Source organism: Pinus tabuliformis, chromosome 6 (assembly GCF_031772625.1).
Source record: "Pinus tabuliformis cultivar Carrire ecotype Pingquan chromosome 6, CPIR1, whole genome shotgun sequence".
NCBI lineage: Eukaryota > Viridiplantae > Streptophyta > Pinopsida > Pinales > Pinaceae > Pinus > Pinus tabuliformis.
In genome coordinates, this window is record NC_142292.1 from 686,588,971 (window position 1) to 686,613,203 (window position 24,233).

Here is a 24,233-nt window from a genome sequence, read left to right on the forward strand (position 1 = left end):
GCTTAGATGAAAACAATTGTGGAGCTGAAAGTGTACTTAATTGGACCAATATTATGGAATGTAGAGAGTTGTGTATTTTTGTGTTGATGGATTCGATATTGATGTCTTGTATTTTGCATGATTTTCTTTAAATGCATCCATGCATATCACTAAACACCTTGATACCTATGGTGTAGAGTGGTTTTATTGTTGGGTTGTTTAGATTTAGTTAAATTTGGAATAATGGAGGATGCAGATTTTGTTGAAGTATATAGGAATTTCTTTTTCTAAAAGTTAGGATGCAAATTTTATCTCTTTATTTGCAAGGTTTACAATGTTAATTGGAAAGCTATTTTATTTTTTCCATGTAAGCTATATGTTTTGGCGGATTCAATATAATGCTCCTGGAGGTACGGATTTGGAAAAAAGAGATAAGTATTTGTTGATAACTTTAGGCTTCAAGACTGTATGAGAGGACCCAAGTCGAGGAATAGACCATGGTGCTTGGGTACCCCTCTCCTTAGTGTACCCTAAACTTGACATACCAGTTTTTCATTTATTTTTCTAGTTAAAGCAAAATGGCAAGCATCACTACAAAATGGGAAAGGCCTTGGCACCCTTGAAATTAGAGGGTGTTTTGATTATTAGATTGGGTAGTGCTACTCACAATCTCAGGGATTTGAGATTTGATTGTTCTTCTCCATCTCCACGGGCTTGTACCTATAGAAAATCTGTGTAGGTTAACCCAATAATGCAATATAAATCAAGGCAGAATACTATAACCTACTTCTACTATCAAGTTGTGGAAGCTTAAAGATCGAGCTAAACAATATAACCAGAAGAAGAAGAATCAATGGCACAATACACATGAAAATACTTTGGGGATGATCCAGGTCTGGGTGTGAAGAAGGACCCTTCCAAGACCTTTTACTTTCGTGATGTGTTACTTTTTAAAAGAACATTAACGAATACATCTGCATGTGGAAAAGAAGAGGAACATAACAATCATCAACACATGAAAACATAAGCATTGATAACGGAGTTCGTCTAGGAGGGACTACATCTCTGAGCCCCGGTGTCAAGATGGTATAGGTCGCTGCATTAAGTGTTGTCAATAAAGGTGATGTACACAAGAGATGATGTCGCGATCATACAAGGAAAAATTCCCTCACGCACGAGTGGCTCTAAGAGATGTTCCACAACTATAACTCTCAATCAAGAGACTCCTACCGGTATGATACAAAAACATACATGATGAGCATCCCGCCAACATGGCACAAAAGGGATCTCAATGCAAAATCATGTATGATGTCAACAAGAGTATCTCAGCAACATACAACAAGGGATCTCAAAACATAACATGATGAGTTATGACAACAAGTACATCATATAGAAGATTCTGCATCAAATTAGCAAGGAATCATGACAACATATAATAAATAAGATCATGCCTCAATATCAATCAAGGATCCGTGCAGCATAAATAAGAAGAAGTATATGAACAAATCATATACCTCACACCACGGGCCATCTGAAGGAGTGGATGTTCATAGCATAATGTATAAAGAAGAAATATATGAAAAACATCATATACCTCATAACAAAGCCATCTAAAGTTGGATTTTCGTATCCTTAGCAAAACCATCCACCGTGAATACATTATTCACATTGTCGTCGCGTACGCACAACCCGATACCGATCTGGACTTTGACTTCCCATGCATCAATAGTTCTCTGGCTTTCATAATCCAAGCATCTGAAACAATTGTTGTCAAAGCGCTGAAGCTTGCTCGGCCATCGATCTCACAACGTCGATTTGAAAAGAGAGACTGTTTTGGATTCCTCGAGCTCCGTAGCTCTCTGGCTATCTGGTTTTACAGTGCCCTGGCTATGTCACTACAACTCTGTGGCTCTGCAGACCTTGTGGTTCTTTGGCTACCTTCTCGCGCTGCCTCGATCATGCTCTGTGGCACTCAGCCTCTACGGCACTCTGGCTTTCAAGCTTTCTACTTTCCAGCTTCTCTGAGTAAACGCGGCACCGTCTAGCTACCTCTAGCTATCTGGTCCTCTCGTGTTGCGGCTCTCCATTGGGTGCAGCCTCCTCATTGAGGTCTATGGCACTCAGCGCAAGCTCTTGGACTCTCTGGCACAGGCTCTCTCTTTCCCTTAGATCTCTGTATCCATCGTGTTTTATAACACGTTTGGGACAAGGCCGCTTTAAAAGAGGAGTCGGTTTTGTTTATAATAGAGGTTTGTTGTTTAGGAATAGAAGCCGTTTGCATCGAATGTTCGCTGGCGCAACAAAACCCTAAAACTGGCCTTTTTCCTATTAAAATAGACAAATACACACGGAACACAAAAATACACAAAAAACATTGAAAAATCTGATAGACCAGATTTCAAATTTCATCAAATCGGTCTTATAAATCCATCGAGTCCGTGCTCAATCGCAATCGCATATCGCTCTGTTACTAGCCCTGTATATCAGCCAATCACCGATTGTCGATCATTGATCATCGATACGTTGATACGCTGATTAGATCTAGACCATTGATCTATTTTGATCAAACGGTCCAGATTGCATTGCTGTCGATATCGCATCGCCCCTTGGTATTGGGATTGCCGATTTAATCGCTGTCGTTAGTCGCTTTCCGATCTGACGGCTGAGATCGCATCGCAAATCACAATTGTTGCGGCCCAGGGTTTCGCCTTTGGCATCCGCCGACGGCAATCGCCGATTGGCCGATCGTTCCGATCACCGATATCGGAAATCGCTAATCTTATGTCACAGGTTCTAAGGCCCTGATATCGCACTAACATGCCCCCGATCTCCTATTAATCGGATATCGTTGATCGAGGGTTCTAAAGGCCCGCCTTAAGTTTGCCCTTTGCAATTCTTTCAATGTGATTTTCCTTTTAAAGGCTTAAAAGCCATTTTTAGAGAAAAATGCCTCATTTTCAAAGGAACAAAGGCGACCTATTTTTGCAATAAGTTCATCATCCGGGCTCGGATTGACGAACCGTTCGCACCTCTACGATTAGGATGAAGAGATCTACATTCTGGTCCCGGGTTGACATCATTCTGAGAACTTTGATTTTCGAGCACTTCCATGCCATTGTGTTTGAAGATTCACCTGGATCATTCCTCCCCAATGAGGAGCATTTGGTCCTCCAAAAGCATAAAAAATAATTTGCAACTCTCTCTATACCCTATCTGCGTCACAAGCGTCCTGAAAAGGTCTCGCTTCCATCTCCTTCACCTTTGTTCTTCAGAGCCTTAAGCGACGAACCGACACCTGCTACATCTGCAACCTGTAGTACATTATTTCGCAAATTACATGCTTAAATGACATGACCAACTAATGACCCAAACATCCCATACTTGCCACGATTTTATAACTCATAATCGGTGGTAAAGTTTACAACAAGATGGATGTAATACTCCAGCTATGACAACAAGGCCAACCCATCATGGTTACTTCAAAAAGTGATGGAAAACACATCATCACTGCAACACATGATTTACAATCATAAGGCCAACACTATTGTTTCGACACGTGATGGAAACACATCATCACTTTTAGAGTTTTAACATGCAACTCAAAATACGACTCAAAACATGACCAGACATCATTGTTGCTGACTAAGTGATGGAAACACATCATCACTTTTACACTTTAAAATGCAACAAATGATTTACAAAAGAATGACCATGAAACGACAACATGTCTAGAAACCGTTTTTCACTTATCTTTGTGAATGGGTCACCTCCCTGAGGTGGTTTTGCTTGTCGAACAACTGCTTTACCTGGTTCATGCACCGACGCTTTGTCTTTAAAGCATTGTTCTAGATGGAGCCTCCAACAACTGGCTCTTTGATGGCCATTTCTGTCGCAATGACTGCAGTAGGTTTTCTTCCTCCATATCTGCTTAACCTGTTTCTTCTCATGCTGTTGAGAGGGTCTTTCACACCTCATGAGTGCTTCCATTCTTTTCCAACACTTAGAAAAGGTATGGCTAGGTAAACCAAAAAAGGTACATGTTTTCCAATGCCTGGATCTTCGTTCATAATTAACAACACGATCATAATCAAAATGAAAATTCAAAGATCGAAAATGGTTATACCTTCCTTTGTTGTCTCTGATGTCAGTATGGCGATGAGAGCTTGCCTCAGCTCTCTCCCTGCAATGGGCACTGCCATGGGATGATGGGGATGTTTTCCCATCATTCTCTTCCCCTAACGATATCTCGAACGAGTCTAACACCTTCGAGCACTCTCCTTTAGTGTATCTCAATCTTGCAAATGGATGTTCGTGCACAACCTCCAAAGATGGAGTTATGCCTTGGTTTTTAACACCAAGTTCTTCTTCCTCGTGCCTCATCCTTGTAAGGAGCCTTATGTTTGTCCCTATAATTGGGATCTCCAAATCTCCAACAGACATCATGCTATGAGAAGATGAAATCGAAAGGAAATCAACATATTTTACCTTCTCTTTCAATTTGGAGAGATCTGATGAGGGTTTCTCATCATCCATTGTTGGTGGTTCGCTAACTGTCTCAGCACATTCCCCAACTTCCCTTCTGAGATACCCAAGTCCTGCCTGACGGGGTAATTCCTCTACTTTTATGGGATTGACAATCCCTTGGCCATTAATTCCCAAGCCTTTTCCTTCACACCCCATTCTCTTACACAGTTTGGAGCAATTTCCTGTGGTGTGATTTTCAAACACAGCGAAATCATCATCAGGAAACATACATGAAGATGGAGAACTATTTTTTACCTCACATGGGTTACACTGTAGCTTTTCCAAGGCCTCTTCCTTTTATTGCAGCTATTGTAGCAAACTTTGCTTCTCCTCTTTTTCTTCATGTAGACAAATCTTCAATTTATCATTCTCTTGTTGAAGATTATGTTTGTTTTGCTTCAGTTCCTCCATGGCCTCTTCTATGGCTTGCAACTGAAGCTGTAATCGCTTCTTTTCCTCTGTCTCTTTCTGTAGAGTTTCATACATGATTTTCACTCTTTTGGAAATATTAAGCATGGTCTCGCAGATTGCTCTTTCATCCTTTGTCATTGTACGTTCCATTGTTCACACTGCAATTCACATCAACGCAAAGACCGCTCTGATACCACTTGATCCAGGTCCGGGTGTGAAGAAGGACCCTTCCAAGACCTTTTACTTTCGTGATGTGTTAAAATTGCTTTTTAAAAGAACATTAACGAATACATCTGCATGCGGAAAAGACGAGGAACATAACAATCATCAACACATGAAAACATATGCGTTGATAACGAAGTTCGTCCATGAGGGACTACATCTCCGGGCCCCGGTGTCAAGATGGTATAGGCCGCTGCATTAAGTGTTGTCACTAAAGGTGATGTACACAAGAGATGATGTTGCGATTGTTGTACCTCGTAGTAGGTCAGCTACCAATGCTAGAGCATCTAAAATAATTGTTTTTGGGTTTTTGGTTTTAGTTTTGGAAGTCAAATGAATGAACACAGATGTAGAATTGAGATACTTAATCCTTTGGATAATATTAATATCTCAGCAAAGGGCTGCTATAAAGCTTTACACAGTGATATAGATCAAATAGTGGTGAGAAGAAGACAGAAAATAATATGATTATCACAGTTTCCAGAATGTAAAACAGAACAATCATAAGTATGAAAACCTTCTAAACTACGTTCCAAAGATTCAAGGCAGTATACTTAAGCTTACAAAAGATATTGATGATTTATTGATTAGAAGGGATTATCTAAACAGACAGTTCATTAATCCATTCTCTTAATAGATGATCACTTTAGGAGTTTATAGGAATAAATTGAGACACAATTATTCCTACCTAGATATCTCTATAAGTCATAAGCATATGAAGAAAAACATAATGATTGATAACTGGAAAAACTTACAGGATAACACAAACTGTGTAAAACCAAATTCAGAATCCTCTGCTTTGTATTAAGGTTCCAGAAAGACTGAGTACATCAAGTGTCTAGAAAAGCTTCCTTCAAAGGTGCAACCAGGTTCAAAGTAGAATGAACAGTCACGACTTAACAAGCAATGAACAATGAACCTTGAACCTTGAACCCATAACAACTCGAGAAGAGAGTTATTTATACAATAATGAAACTAAGAAAATATCCTAAAACTGATTAAGATTTATTCTAGGAAAGGAAAGATCTTCATACAAGAAGATAGGGGCAGTTATTGAACTGCTTCTTGTTGTCCCTTTTATTCAGTTTGTGCTGGCTTTGTCGTTTGATATTTTGCCCTTTAAACTGCTTGATTGTTTGTATCTTTACGCTTGGTTGATTCCTTCATTTGATTTTTCATCTGATACTCTTTAAACTCTGTGAATATCCTTTGACCCTACTGAGTAGCCTTTACTGTGCATTTCAGCTTTTTACTGTGTTTTTCAACAGTAAATTGTTTTAGATTTTATGTTACAGGGTAAAGTGATTTGATATGAACTTCATATTTGTCTTCTAACTGTATGCAGGCTTTTTTCTTTGTAAGCCTGGAACAGGAGTTTTACCTGCAAAACACAAAAATTGTTAAGAAAAACATAGGTGATAGAGAAGGTTGTCAATGGCTTTATTGAGCTTGAAAGCATATTGGAATGAGTCCAAAGCGTATTGGAAGGTAAAATAATGGTTTTATTGGTCGCATAGGCTTATGGAGGTTTCACTGTGAAAATAGGTGAAACAAAGCAAAATGGTGACTTTCATGTTTAAAAGGAAAAACAATTACTTTTTGAATTATGGGGCAAAGTGAATAGTGGCCATTTTGTCGTTATGCGGGAGGTGGTTTTGGTTTTCATCGCACCTCTTATGAGGCGCGAGCAGTTTTTGGGAGGGGTCACCCGAGATAGTCTAGAGTCTGACACGTAGCAAGGGGAGGTCAGTGGAATACTGCTTTTTCGGCCGGGTAATGCACGGATAGAGAGCCAACCCGAGATCGTTGAGGGTCGTTGGATTTGAATGCATTTGATGGAAGATGGTGGAGCGAAAGAGCAGTGTGGAGGTAAGAGGAAAGAGCAATGGAGGGGCCCAACGATTAATCATGGCGGTATAGGCTTTATTATGGGTTTAAAACTGAGATTAGCAGGGTTTTATGGTTAAACAGAAGTTTAGTTTGGTTCTTCGTTTAAATCGTAAAAACATTTTAACAAAAAAATCCTTTGCAAAACAAGGTTTGGCGGACTTAAAATAGTATGAATTCGGGCAGATAAATGACGTCGGGTCCGAGTTCCCATCACATATCGCAATCGCAGTTTAGCGAAGGAAGGCCCATCGCAAAGGAATGCGATAGGGGCCGGACGCGATGTGGAAAATAAATAATGGATAATATTGTGTCAGGTTCGGGTTCCCATCGCTTATCGGAGATCGCAATAGCGAAGGGTATATGTTCCAACCGGGACTTGCGATGAAGGGCGGATGCGAAATGGCAATGAATCATGAATATATTTGCATCAGGTCCGGGTCTATCACACATCGCATACCGCAATGCAGAGAAGAGTGAATGCATGTTGAAAAGCTTGCAATCCGCCGATATGCAATGTTTTATTGAATACATAGTTTTATAATAAAACTAATGGTTTCGGGTTATTTAATAAAGGGAGTTAATAATATACGGGAAAGGGAACTTTTAGGGGTTTAATACTATAAGTTAGCGTTAATATGAAACATGAGCGGAAAGGGGAAATACACTAAGTATAATGCTTTTTCATGAGTTATTTGCTTTTCACATATATACATCAATACTTAGGCTAAACATATTTTTGTGGGTTTTTTTTCGGTAAAAGGGGATAAAACATAGGCTTTTCACTTTTCCTAGGCAAAAAGGATTTTAACCTTAGGAAAAGGGGTTTTTCATGGAAAATGAATGAATATGAATTGTATGAAGGTGGGCAGGGGAAATTAGTAAGTATAGGAATGAATGAGGATGAGGGAAGTTAATTAATTGATCTTGTAGACCTTCATTTGCTTTCTATAATTGCCTCATGGACATAGAAACATATGGTAAAACATGATAAATGTACATTTTGTCCAATGAATTATCATACTTCTGCAACCTTTCTTCTACTGACCCTTTTCTTATCCTATCATTTTTTCTTCACTTAATGGGTGCATTTAAGATAACAAACCCTTTTCCTTTCTGTTTATTTAAAAAAAAAAAACTATCTAATTCTAACCTTATAACATCTAAGGGCTCAGATTAAACTAATGAGCACCTTATTGTTCTCTACCTAACCACTGATCTGCCAAGATTAAACAGTTTGGCCAGATCTTTATTCTCTAATTATAACATCAAATTTAAATCATGAAGCAGTCAAGATTAAATTATTTGACTGTCATGGGTTGTGGCATTTATGACAAGTTGCACACAACCATTATTTTGTGAAAAAATAGTAGTGGCATTTAGACTTGCTCACTTTCAGAGTTTATTTGTTTTCTTTTCTTTCTAACCTAACATTTTCTTTTTGTCTTGATTTTTTAGGACATCTAACCTAACATTTTCTTTGATATGGACATCATCATCAAGATATTTTCAAAAACATTTTATTCAATATTGTTATGTCCATATCCTAACTTAACATTTTTTCAAAAAAAAATTTATATATTTTTTGACTAATTTATTCTATCTTATCAAAACCAAAAAATGCTACAACATTGGCTCCATCTGGGGACTGCTTTCTCCTGTAGAATGCAGAGAACCTGCAGATCCATGTGCCTTCTCCTCGGGCTATGGAGTCCTTGTTGTAAGAAAGATCACACTGACATCTTGAAAAGTAAAGAAAACTGGAGTATTTACAATGAAAACTATTTCAACTTCTTAGTACTGAATGTAATGTTTGAGAAACCTTCCATTTACAGGATAAGTGGAATATAGCCCCTCAAGGTTCTGTAGCACAAAAGTGTTGTTACCCTTCAGTTTAGTAATTGCTAGAGGTCCAAACCATAGATTGTCAAATTTGCCATGCTTTCCTTTCTCTTCTCTCCTGGCATCCCATCTTAGAACTAGATCACCTTCCTTAAAGTCCCTTTCCCTGGCTCTTCTGTCAAACAGGGCCTTCATCTTATTCTAATATTTCTTCAATTTGTGTTGAACTTCATCTCTATTTTCATTAAGTTTAATAATTTGATTTATTCTTCTTGAAAAATCATCAGGTTCATCTGTTGAATCTTGCAGGAATTTTAAAACAGGGAAGGCCAAATTGGTAGGGAAGATTACATCTTTCCCATAGACTAATTGAAATGGAGATTTTCCAGTTGATCTCTTTGGAGTAATTCTGTTGGCCCATAATGCATAATTCAAATGTGAATCCCAGCTCTTTTTATGATCAGCTAGAGTATTTTTTATTACCTTTACTAGACTTTTGTTTGATGACTCTGCAAGGCCATTACCTTGAGGGTAGTATGGAGTTGAATGATGTAACAGAATCTGATATTTCTGGCAAAAGTCAATCATTTTAACACTAGAAAAAGTTGTTGCATTATCAGTGACAATTTGAGTTGGGCAACCAAATCTAGATAAGATATTCTCCTCAATAAACTTAATTACTACTGAATCAGTAGCATTTCTGACTAGAATTGCTTCCACCCATTTAGTAAATTAATCTGTTGCAGTGAGGATCCATCTATGTTGATTACTTGAAGTGGGGTGAATCTCTCCAACAAAATCTAATCCCCATTGAGAAAAAGGTGTTGAAACTATTGATGGAACAAGTGGAAGAGCTGCTAATTTTTGTTTACCAGCAAACATTTGACAAGGAACACAACTTCTGACCTTTGCCCCTACTTGTAAGAACAATGTGGGCCAATAAAATCCTCCCCTCATAATCTTGTACGTTGTTGCTCTCCAAGCATAATGTCCCCCACAAAATCTTGTATGAAACTGATCAATGATTCCTTCAGTTTCTGATTCTGTTAAACATAATAACAAAATATTCAGTGCATCTTTCCAGTATAAATTTGCATTTATAATGCAGTACTTGACTAATTTTAACTTAAGGGTTTTACACTGGGTTTTGGAGAATGACGTTGGACATTCAAAATGGATCAAGAAATTCACAATATCTTGATACCAGTTTGGCAACAAAAAATTTCCATCAATGTGTATAGGACTGATCTGCTCTGAAGGTAGAGGTTCTTGTGGATTCTCCCCTTTAGGATGAAGGGAAGGTTCCTGTGGATTCTCCTCTTCTACAAGGATAGAAGGTTCTTGTGTATTCTTCCCTTGTATTTCTAAAACAGAATTGATTCCAAGAACTTTGTAGTTGGATTCAGCTAGAAGCTTGGCTAATCCTTGACCTTTTACTAACTTGGTAGTCTTGATAGTTAGATCAAACTCCAGAATTCAAGTGATCCATCTACCTCTTTTCCCATCAGTGTCTAGTTGGGTTAGGACAATTTTCACAGCACTATTAGGGACATAAGCAGTAATAGGTGACTGTAAGACATACATCCTGAATGATTTTAGGGCTTGAATGAGGGCATAGGCTTGCTTCTCAATGATGTCATACTTAAGCTCAGCATCTCTCATAACCTTGCTAAAAAAGGCTATGGGTTGGTCATGGGAATCTTCATTTTTATGTAATAGAATGGCAGCAAGGGTTGTTTGAGAGGCAAAAGAGAAAATACTAAATGGCTTACTATAATCAGGGCTGGCTAAGGTGGGAGCTTCAGAGATAGCCTTTTTTATTTGTTCAAATGCATGCCTAGAAGAGGCAGTCCATTTGACTTCATGGTCCTTTCAGAGCATGTCAGTTATATCTTTTACAATCTCTGCATAATTTGGAATAAATCTCCTTAGAAAATTAATCTTGCCTAGAAAAGCTTGAATCTCCTTCTTGTTTCTAGGTAAGGTCAATGTTTCAATGGCAGATACTCATTTGGGGTCAATTAATACTCCCTCCTTTGAAATTATATGGCCCAACAGTTTTCCTTCTTTAACAGCAAACAAGGACTTCTTAGGGTTCAATGGAATTCCAAATTTTCTACACTTGTCAAAAACCTTCATCAAGTGCTTTAGATGTTTTTGATCAGATTTAGAAAAAAATAGTTATGTCATCAAGATAAATAACCACAAATTTATTTACCTGACCCATAAAAGCTATGTCCATAGCTCTCTGAAATGTTGCTCCAGCATTGGTTAAGCCAAATGGCATCCTAGCATACATGAATGTACCCCAGGGTGTAGTAAAGGTTGTCTTCTCTCTGTCTGCTGTATCAACATTCACCTAATTGTAACCTGAAAAACCATCAAGCATAGAAAGTCTTTGTGCTCCTGAAACCATTTGAAGTAACTGATCCATTTTGGGCAAAGGATAATTATCTTTTAATGATGCCTTGTTCAAATTTCTAAAATCCACACAGAGTCTTATTTCTCCATTTTCTTTCTAACATGAACTAGATTTGCAACCCAATTAGAATATCTAAGAGGGAGGATGATCTGAGCATCTAGCATTTTCTTAATCTCCCTTTCTACAGTTGGTAGAAGGGCTAGATTTATCCTTCTAAGTTTCTGTTGATAAGGTTTTGCTTCTAGCTTCAAAGGAATCTTATGTTGTATTAATGAAGTATCATAGGTCTTTAGATCAGCATAAGTCCAAGCAAAAACATCCTTATAATTTTGCAGTAACTTAAGATATTGAGCTTTGATCTCAGGGTCTAGAGATGCACATATTTTGATGTTTTTGATATCTTCATCAGTTCCAATGTTAATCTCTTCTATGTCATCTTCTGAAGAAATGGACTGAGGGTTTCAGAGGACATCATTTTGATCAAACAATTTTTCTAAAGGAATGAGTCCTTTTGGAATAAAATTATTATATAATTGAATAATGTCATGATTAGCGATTTGGGTTTTAAAATCTAAAGTATCACTTCCGTCTGCATTTTCATTTATTTCAGTTCTATCTTCATCAATTTGTAGAAATGAAAAATCATCTATTACTTGCAGAAATGATTTCAAATGTTCATCATCTTCAAATATTTGCCAATGTTTCAGATTATCTGGGATAGATGGCCTATATTTGACTTGTATCTGATAGAGTACATCAGTATGATCAGGAATTTTAAAAGAGCTAGCAGAGACAGCTAAGGCATCTGCATGAATATTCTGATCTCTGGGAATATGAGTCAAATTAAAAGCATCAAAGAAGTTTTCAACTGAATCCCATACTTCATTTCGGTAGGACCTAAGTCTAGGGTGCTTGGTCTGGCAAACATTTCTTACTTGCTTAACAATAAGTTCTGAATCAGTAAAAACACTTAAGTTTTGAACTTTTAAGCTTTTGGCTAATTGCAATCCTAAAAGGAAAGCTTCATATTCAGCCACATTATTTGTAACTTCGAAGTCTAATTTACATGATTGGGTTATATTTTCTTTTTCAAGTGAAATTAAAACTACTCCAGCTCCTGCCCCATCTTTCGTGCAAGAGCCATCAAAGAACAATTTCCAAATATCAGTTTGGTTTGGTTCAGGACTTTCAACTACCTCTTCAATTTTGACTTAAGTTTATGTTGGTTTGAAGTGAGTTGAAAACAACCAAAGTCTTGATCTATTGCATAAATTGGATGGTTCCTTAGCTGGTCAGTCTTACAAATAGTATGTACAAATCTTACCTCTCTATATAATCTTAATTGCTCTCCTCCATAAATAGGAATAGTAGCATATGACATATCCATCTGTAGAGTTCCCCCTAATTTGGCACAACAAGACCTAGAAAGGAGCATTCCAAACTTGGGAGGGATATTTGTGACAACAATATCAAGTACTACACTTTTCACTGGAATTTGGGCAAGGGTAACCACTAGATCCTTGATCAATCCCAAACAGGGCACCCTTTTAGAATCAAAGGTGTACAGGTCATGGTAGGATCTAGTTATGTCGAGTTTCAAATGGTCCATGATAGATTTTGGCATAAGGTTGTGTGATTCTCCTGAATCAAGCATACAATTATACAACATGGAATCATTTGTTTTAAGAGTTACATAGAAAGGAGGCACTATCTCATCTATCATGTCTGAACTAGGGCCAAAAACTACTACTGGTTTTTCATCTTGCAGACTTATGACATCACCTTCAGCATCAACCGAGGTATTTTGTATCCATTTTGTGACTTGGCTTTTGTAACCAGGGTTTTTAGAAAGTTCTGACAGTGGAATTGGGATCTTAACCCTCTCTAATTCTTTTTCAACATTAAATGTAGTCAAAATGTTTTTACCAGTTTGGGTAGTATCAATTGACTGATCTAAGGGCCAAATAAGAGTTGTTTGAGCTTCAGCAATTTTGGTACATGGTTCAATTATTGGAGTTTCCTTTGGAGGTCTCCCAGGACTAGGCCTAGGCCTAAGATCATACCTCTTGTTTAACTCTGCAATTAAAAATTCAAAGAAAGCGTGATATTTAGAGACCTGTGAAGCTTCCTGATCTTCTTGAACCTAATTTTGTTGTGAGAGAGGAATGATGACTGTTTGATTGGAAGAAGAATCCATACTATTAATATCTTTAGTAATTGTCATAGTATTATCATTAGGTTGTTGGTCATCTATCAATAGAGGAGTAGGAACCTGTTGATCATTGCTAGGTCTCTGAAGAATTTGTAGTGGTGGATTTCTTTTATACTGACCTTGATTTTGGTTTTGGGATCTAGTAGTTGTTTGTTGAATTGTCCTAGGTTGGGTCTCAAACTTTGAAATCCTATTTGATAGGTTTCTAAGAAGAGATGTTATTTCATCTATTTTTGAGTCTTCTAATTTAGTCTTAGAGGAACTAGAGGCTTCTTGAACAGATTTGAGTTTTCTTTGGGCCTTTTCTTCCTTAAGTTTTAAAGAAGTTGAAGTTGCCCTATTTGCTTCTACTTCTATAGCGTTTGTTTGTATATCTTCAAGAGTTCTTGAAGTTCTATATCGTAGCATAACATCAAAGTCATCATCCAAAGATTTAGAAAATATAGACTTAGTTGCTGCTACAGGGGTCTTACAATCAGCAAGCATTTTGTGATAGAGTTTATTGAATCTTTTGATAAAATCTAATACTAGTTCAGTGAAGTTCCTTTTAAGCTCTTCAAATTCTGTGAGAAAGTAAAGAGGATCCTTTTTCACACCCCATTGATTTTTAAATATGGTTGTAAGCTCTTCTCAATTTCTAATGGAAGCTGATGGTAACTGCCTAAACCAAATCCTCGCATTTACTTCAAGTGACTGTACAAACAATCTCATATAAACGTTTTCCTTTTCAATATTCATGTTGTCTACAAAGCCTTGGAAAGCTTGAAGATGGTCCTCATATGAGGGACCAGTTTCTCCATTGTACTTGGGAAGGTATTTTAAGTATCCAGCTGGGAATGCATCAAGGTTATTAGGTAAGACAAAGGCAGCATATCTAGCCTGTACAATAGGTCGGAAAGCCATGAAAGCAGGTGGTGTATGAGGTGCTTGAGGTGTATGAGGTTGTCCAGGTGGAGTATGTGGTGTTTGTGTGGATGTAGAGGATGAAGAAGAAGTAGAGGAAGAAGATGGTGATTTAGGGGTTGATGAACTAGTTGGAGGTGAAGGAGGAGGAGATCTCCTAAAAGACTTCAAAGGAGTCTTGAGAACTAACTTTGGGGCTTGTAAAGGAATACCTTCTTTTGTTTCAAAGAGAGGATTGGAATATATAGAGAAGGTATCCTCAGGGTGTTCAGAAGAAGAAGCTTCAGGTCGGTCAAAAATGGAAGGAAATGGATAGGTGGTAGGGGATATGAAATCTGTGGGTTTATATTCTGGTATATTAACACCCAAATCAGATTCAGTTTTAGGTGATCCTGGTGGTAGTGTGGGTATTGGATGAGATTCTAATGAATGAATAAGGTAGGCTGACTTAAAATAAACTCCTTTATCTAGAAGTTCAACAACCGTAGGTGATAAATGGGAGTAATCAAGATCAGATAGGATATTACTATAGGGGTCAAATGATTCTGATTCGTCAGACTGTAGGACTGGAGAGTAAGAAGAAGATGGTTGGTGTCCCCTTTTAGAACTGGCTTTTCTCAAAAGCCTTTCAGGATCTAACAGAGGACTAACTATGTCAGCTTCTGAACGAGATCTGGTATGTTTAAAAGGTGCCAGCTTGGGAGTGTGGAGTCGCCTAGGTGAATGATTTTAACCTTTCTAAACCCTTTAATCACCTTAAAGGAAAAGAATGAATGAATACCGTTGTCCCAAGGGAAACTTAAAATAAATTCGAATCCCCGGCAACGACGCCAGTCTGATGTTGTACCTCTAAGATAGTAGTAGGTCAGCTACCAATGCCAGAGCATCTAAAATAATTGTTTTGGGGTTTTTGGTTTTAGTTTTGGAAGACCAATGAATGAAGACAGATGTAGAATTGAAATACTTAATCCTTTGGATAATATTAATATCTCAGCAAAGGGCTGCTATAAAGCTTTACATAGTGATATAGATCAAATAGTGGTGAGAAGAAGATAGAAAATAATATGATTATCACAGTTTCCAGACTATAAAACAGAACAATCATAAGTATGAAAACCTTCTAAACTACGTTCCAAAGATTCAAGGCAGTATACTTAAGCTTACAAAAGATACTGATGATTTATTGATTAGAGGGGATTAGCTAAACAGACAGTTCATTAATCCATTCTCTTAATAGATGATCACTTCAGGAGTTTATAGGAATAAATTGAGACGCAATTATTCCTACCTAGATATCTCTATAAGTCATAAGCATATGAAGAAAAACATAATGATTGATAACTGGAAAAATTTACAGGATAACACAAATTGTGTAAAACCAAATTCAAAATCCTCTGCTTTGTACTAAGGTTCCAGAAAGACTGAGTACATCAAGTGTCTAGAAAAGCTTCCTTCAAAGGTGCAACCAGGTTCAAAGTAGAATGAACAGTCACGACTTAACAAGCAATGAACAATGAACTTTGAACCTTGAACCCATAACAACTCGAGAAGAGAGTTATTTATACAATAATGAAACTAAGAAAATATCCTAAAACTGATTAAGATTTATTCTAGGAAAAGAAAGATCTTCATATAAGAAGATAGGGGCAGCTATTGAACTGCTTCTTGTTGTCCCTTTTATTCAGGTTGTGTTGGCTTTGTTGTTTGATATTTTTCCCTTTAAACTGCTTGATTGTTTGTATCCTTTATGCTTGGTTGATTCCTTCATTTGATTTTTCATCTGATACTCTTTAAACTCTGTGAATATCCTTTGACCCTGCTGAGTAGCCTTTACTGTGCATTTCAACTTTTTACAGTGTTTTTCAATAGTAAATCGTTTTAGATTTTATGTTATATGGTAAAGTGATTTGATATGATCTTCATATTTGTCTTCTAATTGTATGTGGGCTTTTTTCTTTGTAAGCCTGGAACAGGGGTTTTACCTGCAAAACACAAAAATTGTTAAGAAAAACATAGGTGACAGAGAAGGTCGTCAATGGCTTTGTTGAGCTTGAAAGGATATTGGAAGGAGTCTAAAGCGTATCGGAAGGTAAAATAATGGTTTTATTGGTCACAGAGGCTTATGGAGGTTTCACTGTGAAAATAGGTGAAACAAAGCAAAATGGTGACTTTTACATTTAAACGGAAAAACAATTTACTTTTTGAATTATGGCGCAAAGTGAACAGTGGCCATTTTGTCGTTATGCAGGAGGTGGTTTTGGTTTTCATTGCACCGCTTATGAGGCGCGGGCGGTTTTTGGGAGGGGTCACCCGATATAGTCTAGAGCCTAACACGTAGCAAGGGGAGGTCGGTGGAATACTGCTTTTTCGGGCGGGTAATGCTCGGACAAAGAGCCAACCCGAAATCGCTGAGGGTCGTTGGATTTGAATGCATTTGATGGACGGTGGTGGAGCAAAATAGCAGCGTGGAGGTAAGAGGAAAGAGTAATGGAGGGGCCCAACGATTAATCATGGCAGTATAGGCTTTATTATGGGTTTAAAACTGAGATTAGCGGGGTTTTATGGTTAAACAAAGGTTTAGTTTGGTTCTTCGTTTAAATCGTAAAAACATTTTAATAAAGAAATCCTTTGCAAAACAAGGTTTGTCGGACTTGAAATAGTATGAATTTGGGCGGATAAATGACGTCAGGTCCGAGTTCCCATCGCATATCGCAATTGTAGTTTAGCGAAGGAAGGCCCATCGCAAAGGAATGTGACATGGATTGGACGTGATGTGGAAAATAAATCATGGATAATATTGCGTTGGGTCCGGGTTCCCATCGCATATCGAAGATCGCAATGGCGGAGGGTATATGTTCCAGCCAGGACTTGTTGTGAAGGGCAAATGCGAAATGGCAATGAATCATGAATATATTTGCATCAGGTCTGGGTCCATCGCGCATCACATATCGCAATGTAGAGGAGAGTGAATGCATGTTGAAAAGCTTGCGATCCGCCGATATGCGATGTTTTATTGAAGACATAGTTTTATAATAAAACTAATGGTTTCGGGTTATTTAATAAAGGGAGTTAATAATATACAGGAAAGGGGACTTTTAGGGGTTTAATACTATAAGTTAGCATTAATATGAAACATGAGCAGAAAGGGGAAATACACTAAGTATAATGCTTTTTCATGAGTTATTTGTTTTTCACATATATAAATCAATACTTAGGTTAAACATCTTTTTGTGGGTTTTTTTGGGTAAAAGGGGATTTAACATAGGGTTTTCACTTTTGCTAGGCAAAAGGGATTTTAACCTTAGGAAAAGGGGTTTTTTATGGAAAATGAATGAATATGAACTGTATGAAGGTGGGCAGGGGAAATTACTAAGTATAGGAATGAATGAGGATGAGGGAAGTTAATTAATTGATCTTGTAGACCTTCATTTTCTTTATGTAATTGCCTCATGGACATAGAAACATATGGTAAAACATGATAAATGTACATTTTTTCCAATGAATTATCATACTTCTACAACCTTTCTTCTACTTACCCTTTGCTTATCCTATCATTTTTTCTTCACTTAATGGGTGCATTTAAGCTAACAAACCCTTTTCCTTTCTGTTTATTTTAAAAAGCAAACTATCTAATTCTAACCTTATAACATCCAAGGGCTCAGATTAAACTGATGAGCACCTTATTATTCTCTACCTAACTACTGATCTGCCAAGATTAAACAGTTTGGCCAGATCTTTATTCTCTAATTATAACATCAAATTTAAAGCATGAAGCAATCAAGATTAAACTATTTGATTGGCATTTCTGACAAGCTGCACACAACCATTATTTTGTGAAAAAATAGTAGTGGCATTTAGACTTGCTCACTTTCAGAGTTTATTTGTTCTCTTTTCTTTCTAACTTAACATTTTATTTTTGTCTTCATTTTTTAGGACATCTAACCTAACATTTTCTTTGATATGGACATCATCATCAAGATATTTTCAAAAACATTTTATTCAATATAGTTATGTCCATATCCTAACTTAACATTTTTTCAAAATATTTTTTATATATTTTTTGACTAATTTATTCTATATTATCAAAACCAAAAAATGCTACAACAGCGATCATACGAGGAAAAATGCCTTCACACAGGAGTGGCTCTAAGAGATGTTCCACAACTAAAACTCTCAATCAAAAGACTCCTATCAGTATGATACAAAAACATACATGATGAGCATCCCGCCAACATGGCACAAAAGGGATCTCAATGCAAAATCATGTATGACAACAACAAGAGTATCCCAGCAACATACAACACAGGATCTCAAAACATAACATGATGAGTTATGACAACAAGTACATCATATAGAAGATTCCACATCAAATTAGCAAGGAATCATGACAAAACATAATAAATAAGATCCTGCCTCAATATCAATCAAGGATCCATGCAGCATAAACAAGAAGAAGTATATGAACAAATCATATACCTCACACCACAAACCATCTGAAGGAGTGGATGTTCATAGCATAATGTATAAAGAAGAAATATATGAAAAAACATCATATACCTCGTAACAAATCCATCTGAAGCTGGATTTTCGTATCCTTAGCAAAAACATCCACCATGAATACATTGTTCACATTGTCGTAACGCAGGCACAACCTGATACCGATCTGGACTTTGGCTCCCCATGCATCGATAGTTCTCTGGCTTTCACAATCCGGGCATCTGAAACAGTTGTTGTCAAAGCGTTGAAGCTTGTTTGGCCATCGATCTTGTTATCACCGAAAAATTCTCAAAACATCATTGTGTCAACTCTACTTTTGGTCATGATTTCAAGGAGGTCTAAAAGTCATTTTAGTCTTGATAAAAGGGTAAGTGATAGGGTTTGAAGTCTTAAAATGTCATCTTTCATTTCCAAATAAAGTGCGTTAGGTTCACTTCATGGTCAAATAGGTCAAATTTTCCATTTAGAAGTCATTCCATTAAGTTTAGGGTTAAATTTTTGCAATCATACAGGAATCCGCAGTTTCGTAGCGCAGCTAGTTCAAAAAAGGTGATTTGCGCTACGAAAACAAGCTAATTTCGTAGCACACTATGAGGCAAAAACCCTGTTTTTCTATTTTTAGTAGTCAACTTCCAAGGGGGTTGTTGAGCATTGAAAACCCCTTTTCAACCTTTGGAGGTATCAGTCAGCTGACACCTTTGAAAAGTTAATTTTATGACAAACAGCTTGTTGTCCAGATAGTTCTTTACAGCGGTCATATTTTTAAGAGGGTAGTTTGGCTTATAAAGGGAAATTGCCATGAAGATGAAAGCATAAAGAGAAGGCTATGTGTTTGGATAGGAGCCTATAGAGCTTTAACTGATCATGGATGACCTCATCTTCACACGAGCTTTCATCCAGACAGGTTACATGTATTTCTACCAGGAGCTGCAAGGGGATTTGTGTTTCTTGGACTGTTTTGAGCTATTGGTTTCAAAAAGGAATTTTCAGGCAAATTAAGATGATTTTCAAACATCTAAAGGAGGTTTTTTCTAAGGACATAAAAAGGAACAAAAACCTCTTTCAAATTTATCCCAGGTGCTACCAATTTCGATATTCGAAGTTTCCTTTGAGACCTATTTTTAGAATTCTGAATTTTTCTTGTTTTATACATGATTTTATAATGCAGATTCTGGACAACTGAAGCTGGTTTTCAAAAAACTGAGAGAGGTTTTTCTTATAAACATTCTTATCTACAAAAACCTCCTCCATTTTTGTAACAGATATCAGGGATCAAAAGATATAAGCTCTGTCTCAACACCTATTTTCAGATAAAAACAGTGCAGAAAATGATAAATTTATAGGTCAGTCTTTCATTAAGGTGAAGACCAAATTTTGAGGAAAAACACTTTTAAAGGTCAAGTTGTTATGCTTTTTGATGTTGACACCAATCCTTGAAGAATGTTAAATATCTTCAAACTGTAAATTTCTGAAAACTATGTTAAAGGGAGCATACACAACAGTTTCGTAGCGCACTACGAAACTGTTGAAGGTGAATTTTGGGCATTTTATGCATGTATTTGGGAGGTAAAGACTGCTAGTTTTCAAATTTTGGTGTTGCTGATGGAAAGATTAAGATCACAGATGAAGACTCAGATTTAAATCAGAAGAAAGAATGGTCAAAGAAGTGTTTTACAGTGGTAAAAAACTGCACTATGAGAACAGGCTATTTTCGTAGCTCAAAACAGAGTTTTGACAACAAGGTTAGATTTCATCATTAATGTTGGGTAGAGGGAGAAAGGTAAAACATACTTAAATCAGTTCCACATCAGCAGACAAAGAGTATCAGATCAGTCATTTGACAAGTGGAGATATTCAGTTAAAGGAAGAGTTTGAAGACACTAGTCTACATGTGCCAGGTCATCAAACTGATATCTCCTTAATGATAGGCAGAGTAACTTCATGAAGGCAGTCAGAATATTAATGTTTGGTTGATGGCCAGCATGGTTAAAAGATAGGATTCCTTTCGAGGAATATTTGGATCAGTTTGGTTTAAATGTAATAATTAGGTGTTTGAGTCATAGTAGGACTCTAACTCTTAATTCGAAAAGGTGTTAGTCCTAGTTTTATGAATCTAGTTAGTAGTTAGATTTGGTGTCAGTTGTAAAGTCTAATGGTCTAGCCACTTGGCAAACTTGTTGTAAAGGCTAGATGCCTATAAGTAATGTAAACTTCGATGTACACAGGGTTGGAAAAGGTTATAGAAGAGGACTACTTTTGTAAATGTTGTGAAGGGACTGATATATACAGAAGCAGTTTAACTTTTCTAAATCTGAGATTCTTAGTGTACTTTAGTGAGCTTTATCTTTTATCTTTGATATGTTTTACTTCCATATCCTTAACGCTTATTACTCATAATTCATGGAGTAACATGCTCTAACTTCCTTTTAAGTGTTAAACTATGGTGAATTGAGTTCTTGGGTCCTATATTTGGATGTTTTTCTTCAATGTTTTAATACTTATTACTCAGAATTCATGGTTATTCATGCTCTGACTTCCTTTAAGTATTAAACTTTGATGAATCACTTTTAATACTTTCCTTTTGAATACCTTGATGTATCATTACTCAGAATTCATGCCCACATGCTCTGACTTCTATGAAATTCAAGTTATTGAGACTTTCCTGAATGTGTTACTCTTTCATTGAAGTATATACAAGCCTCAGTTTTATAAGAAAAGTTATTTGTTATATTTATCTTTGTCACTGACTCCATAGCCCAATGGTAGCAAGTCTCCATATTTCAACCTATAAACATATAAAATCACAAACCATAGAGTTAGCCATCTATCAATATCTTTAATCAATATCATTAACCCTTGAGAGAACCCTCTCAGGCTGAGGAGGCTAAGCCTCAACCAAAAGATTGGTTTGAAATAGTTACACTGAGATTGACTTGATGAGTAGCCTATCAGGGTCATATTTTGGTGATAACATTTTGTTGCATCTACCGGGAGCCTGAAGATTACTCATTACCGAAATCAAGAAGCTGAATTTCTGAAGGTAGCAGGAGTTCAGGAAGCTATTTGAGGCTGCATCTACCTTGGCAACTCCACACATCAAATAACAAATTGGAAGGTGACTCCACTGCTAGAATATTAGTAGCTTGATGAAGTTTCAAGATGAGTGCCATTGCAAGAATGAATGCCAGGTATGCCCCTATGAATCGGTCTCATATCCCTGTTTTTCCAAATCCTATGCCAAAGGTTGAATGGTTAGATGATCTTCCAATATTCAAAGATGAAAAGAAAGACAATGCTGCTCTTCATTTGGTTAGGTTCCATATGCATTTACACAGTACTAAGGTTCAGTTCCCTGAAGATTGTCTCATGAAGATGTTTATGACCACTTTAGAAGGAAAAGCATGGTCTTGGTATAAAAGCTTGGAAAATGGTTCATTATATTCTCTTGATAATTTCCATGATGTATTCTATGAGATGTATAAAGAGTGTCATCCCTCCTTATTGTTGGTCAAAGATTGTTGTAAACATTCTGTGAGTTTTATTCAATATTTGGAGGATTGTTATGATGATGATGAATTCATGGATAAAATTTTTTTAGAGGATCTTCATAACAATACATTTCAACACCGAGAAGAAAGGATAACATCCCATAAAATGCAACATGAAAATCAGCAAGGATTTACTTATGAAAACAATGTTACATCCTCTGAGATTAATGTAAATATGTAGCAAACTTGCCAGTATTTTGATCATAAAGAGTATGAAAATCATTGCAAACACCAAGAAGAAATACTGGAAGATAACTTTTATAACCCTCAGGCAGAGGAAAAGGTTGATTTTTTATGTCATACTTTGCAGCAGCTTACATCAAAGAATGATCATAATAATGAGGAAAATTACATTGTTTGTGGGAATCATTCAGAAAAGCAGTTGGATAGCATATCAAAGGAATCTTGTGTGGCTGAGAATCAGTTGTCTAAAGATATAGAATGTTATGATGATCATCAAACTAACCATGTCCTCTTTGACCCTATAACTGAATACATGGCAAAGCTTTGCACACCAGTATTTCATTTTCATTTGCATTATGAAGATCAGATACATTATAAGTTGATTTGGTCATCTCACTATCATGGTTATTTTGAGGTCGAATGTAGTCAAGAGCCTCAAATATCAGAAAAGACAATTGATTGGCTTTATTGGAAATATCATGTTGCCTGACCTAAAGTGGAAATTGCAGCTAATAGGGTAGGTAGGAATGTGCAAATAAGCTCAGGGTAGGTTGACTGAGCATTTTTAGTAGGTGCAGTTTGAGTCCTTCTTGCAGAAATCATTAAAGCTTGGGGAGTAGATTGGGCAGAATTTCAGAGTTTTATTCTAAAGGATGGATAGCAACACTGGAGCTACCGGTTCTTACTATACCACTAGAGCACACTATCACTAGTGGAGCCACTGTTATCACCCAAAAATTCTCAAAACATCATTGTGTCAACTCTACTTTTGGTCATGATTTCAAGGAGGTCTAAAAGTCATTTTAGTCTTGATAAAAGGGTAAGTGATAGGGTTTGAAGTCTTAAAATGTCATCTTTCATTTCCAAATAAAGTCCTTTAGGTTCACTTCATGGTCAAATAGGTCACATTTTCCATTTAGAAGTCATTCCATTAATTTTAGGGTTAAATTTTTGCAATCATATAGGAATCCGCAGTTTCGTAGCGCAGCTAGTTCAAAAAAGGTGATTTGCGCTACGAAAACAAGTTAATTTCATAGCACACTACGAGGCAAAAACCTTGTTTTCCTGTTTTTTGTAGTCAACTTCCAAGGGGGTTCCTGAGCAATTGAAAACTCCTTTTCAACCTTTGCATGTATCAGTCAGCTGTCACCTTTGAAAAGTTAACTTTGTGACAAACAGCTTGCTATCCAAATAGTTCTTTACAACTATCATATTTTTAAGAGGGTGGTTTGGGTTATAAAGGGAAATTGCCATGAAGATGAAAGCATAAAAAGAAGGCTATGTGTTTGGATAGGAGCCTATAGAGCTTTAACTGATCATGGATGACCTCAGCTTCACACAAGCTTTCATCCAGACAGGTTACATGTATTTCTACCAGGAGCTGCAAGGGGATTTGTGTGTTTCTTGGACTGTTTTGAGCTGTTGGTTTCAAAAGGAATTTTCAGGCAAATGAAGATGAGTTTCAAAAATCTGAAGGAGGTTTTTTCTAAGAACATAACAAGGAACAAAAACCTCTTTCAAATTTCTCCCAGGTGCTACCAATTTGGAGATTTGAACTTTCCTTTGAGACTTATTTTAGAATTCTGAATTTTTCATGTTTTAT

The 24,233-nt window shown here is 36.8% G+C and overlaps 1 pseudogene; it reads left to right on the top strand.

Annotated features, from left to right (window-relative positions):
- Positions 1-313: 313 nt before the first annotated feature.
- The window catches only part of LOC149260517 (extradiol ring-cleavage dioxygenase pseudogene), a 29,003-nt pseudogene continuing 5,083 nt past the window's right edge, over positions 314-24,233 (top strand).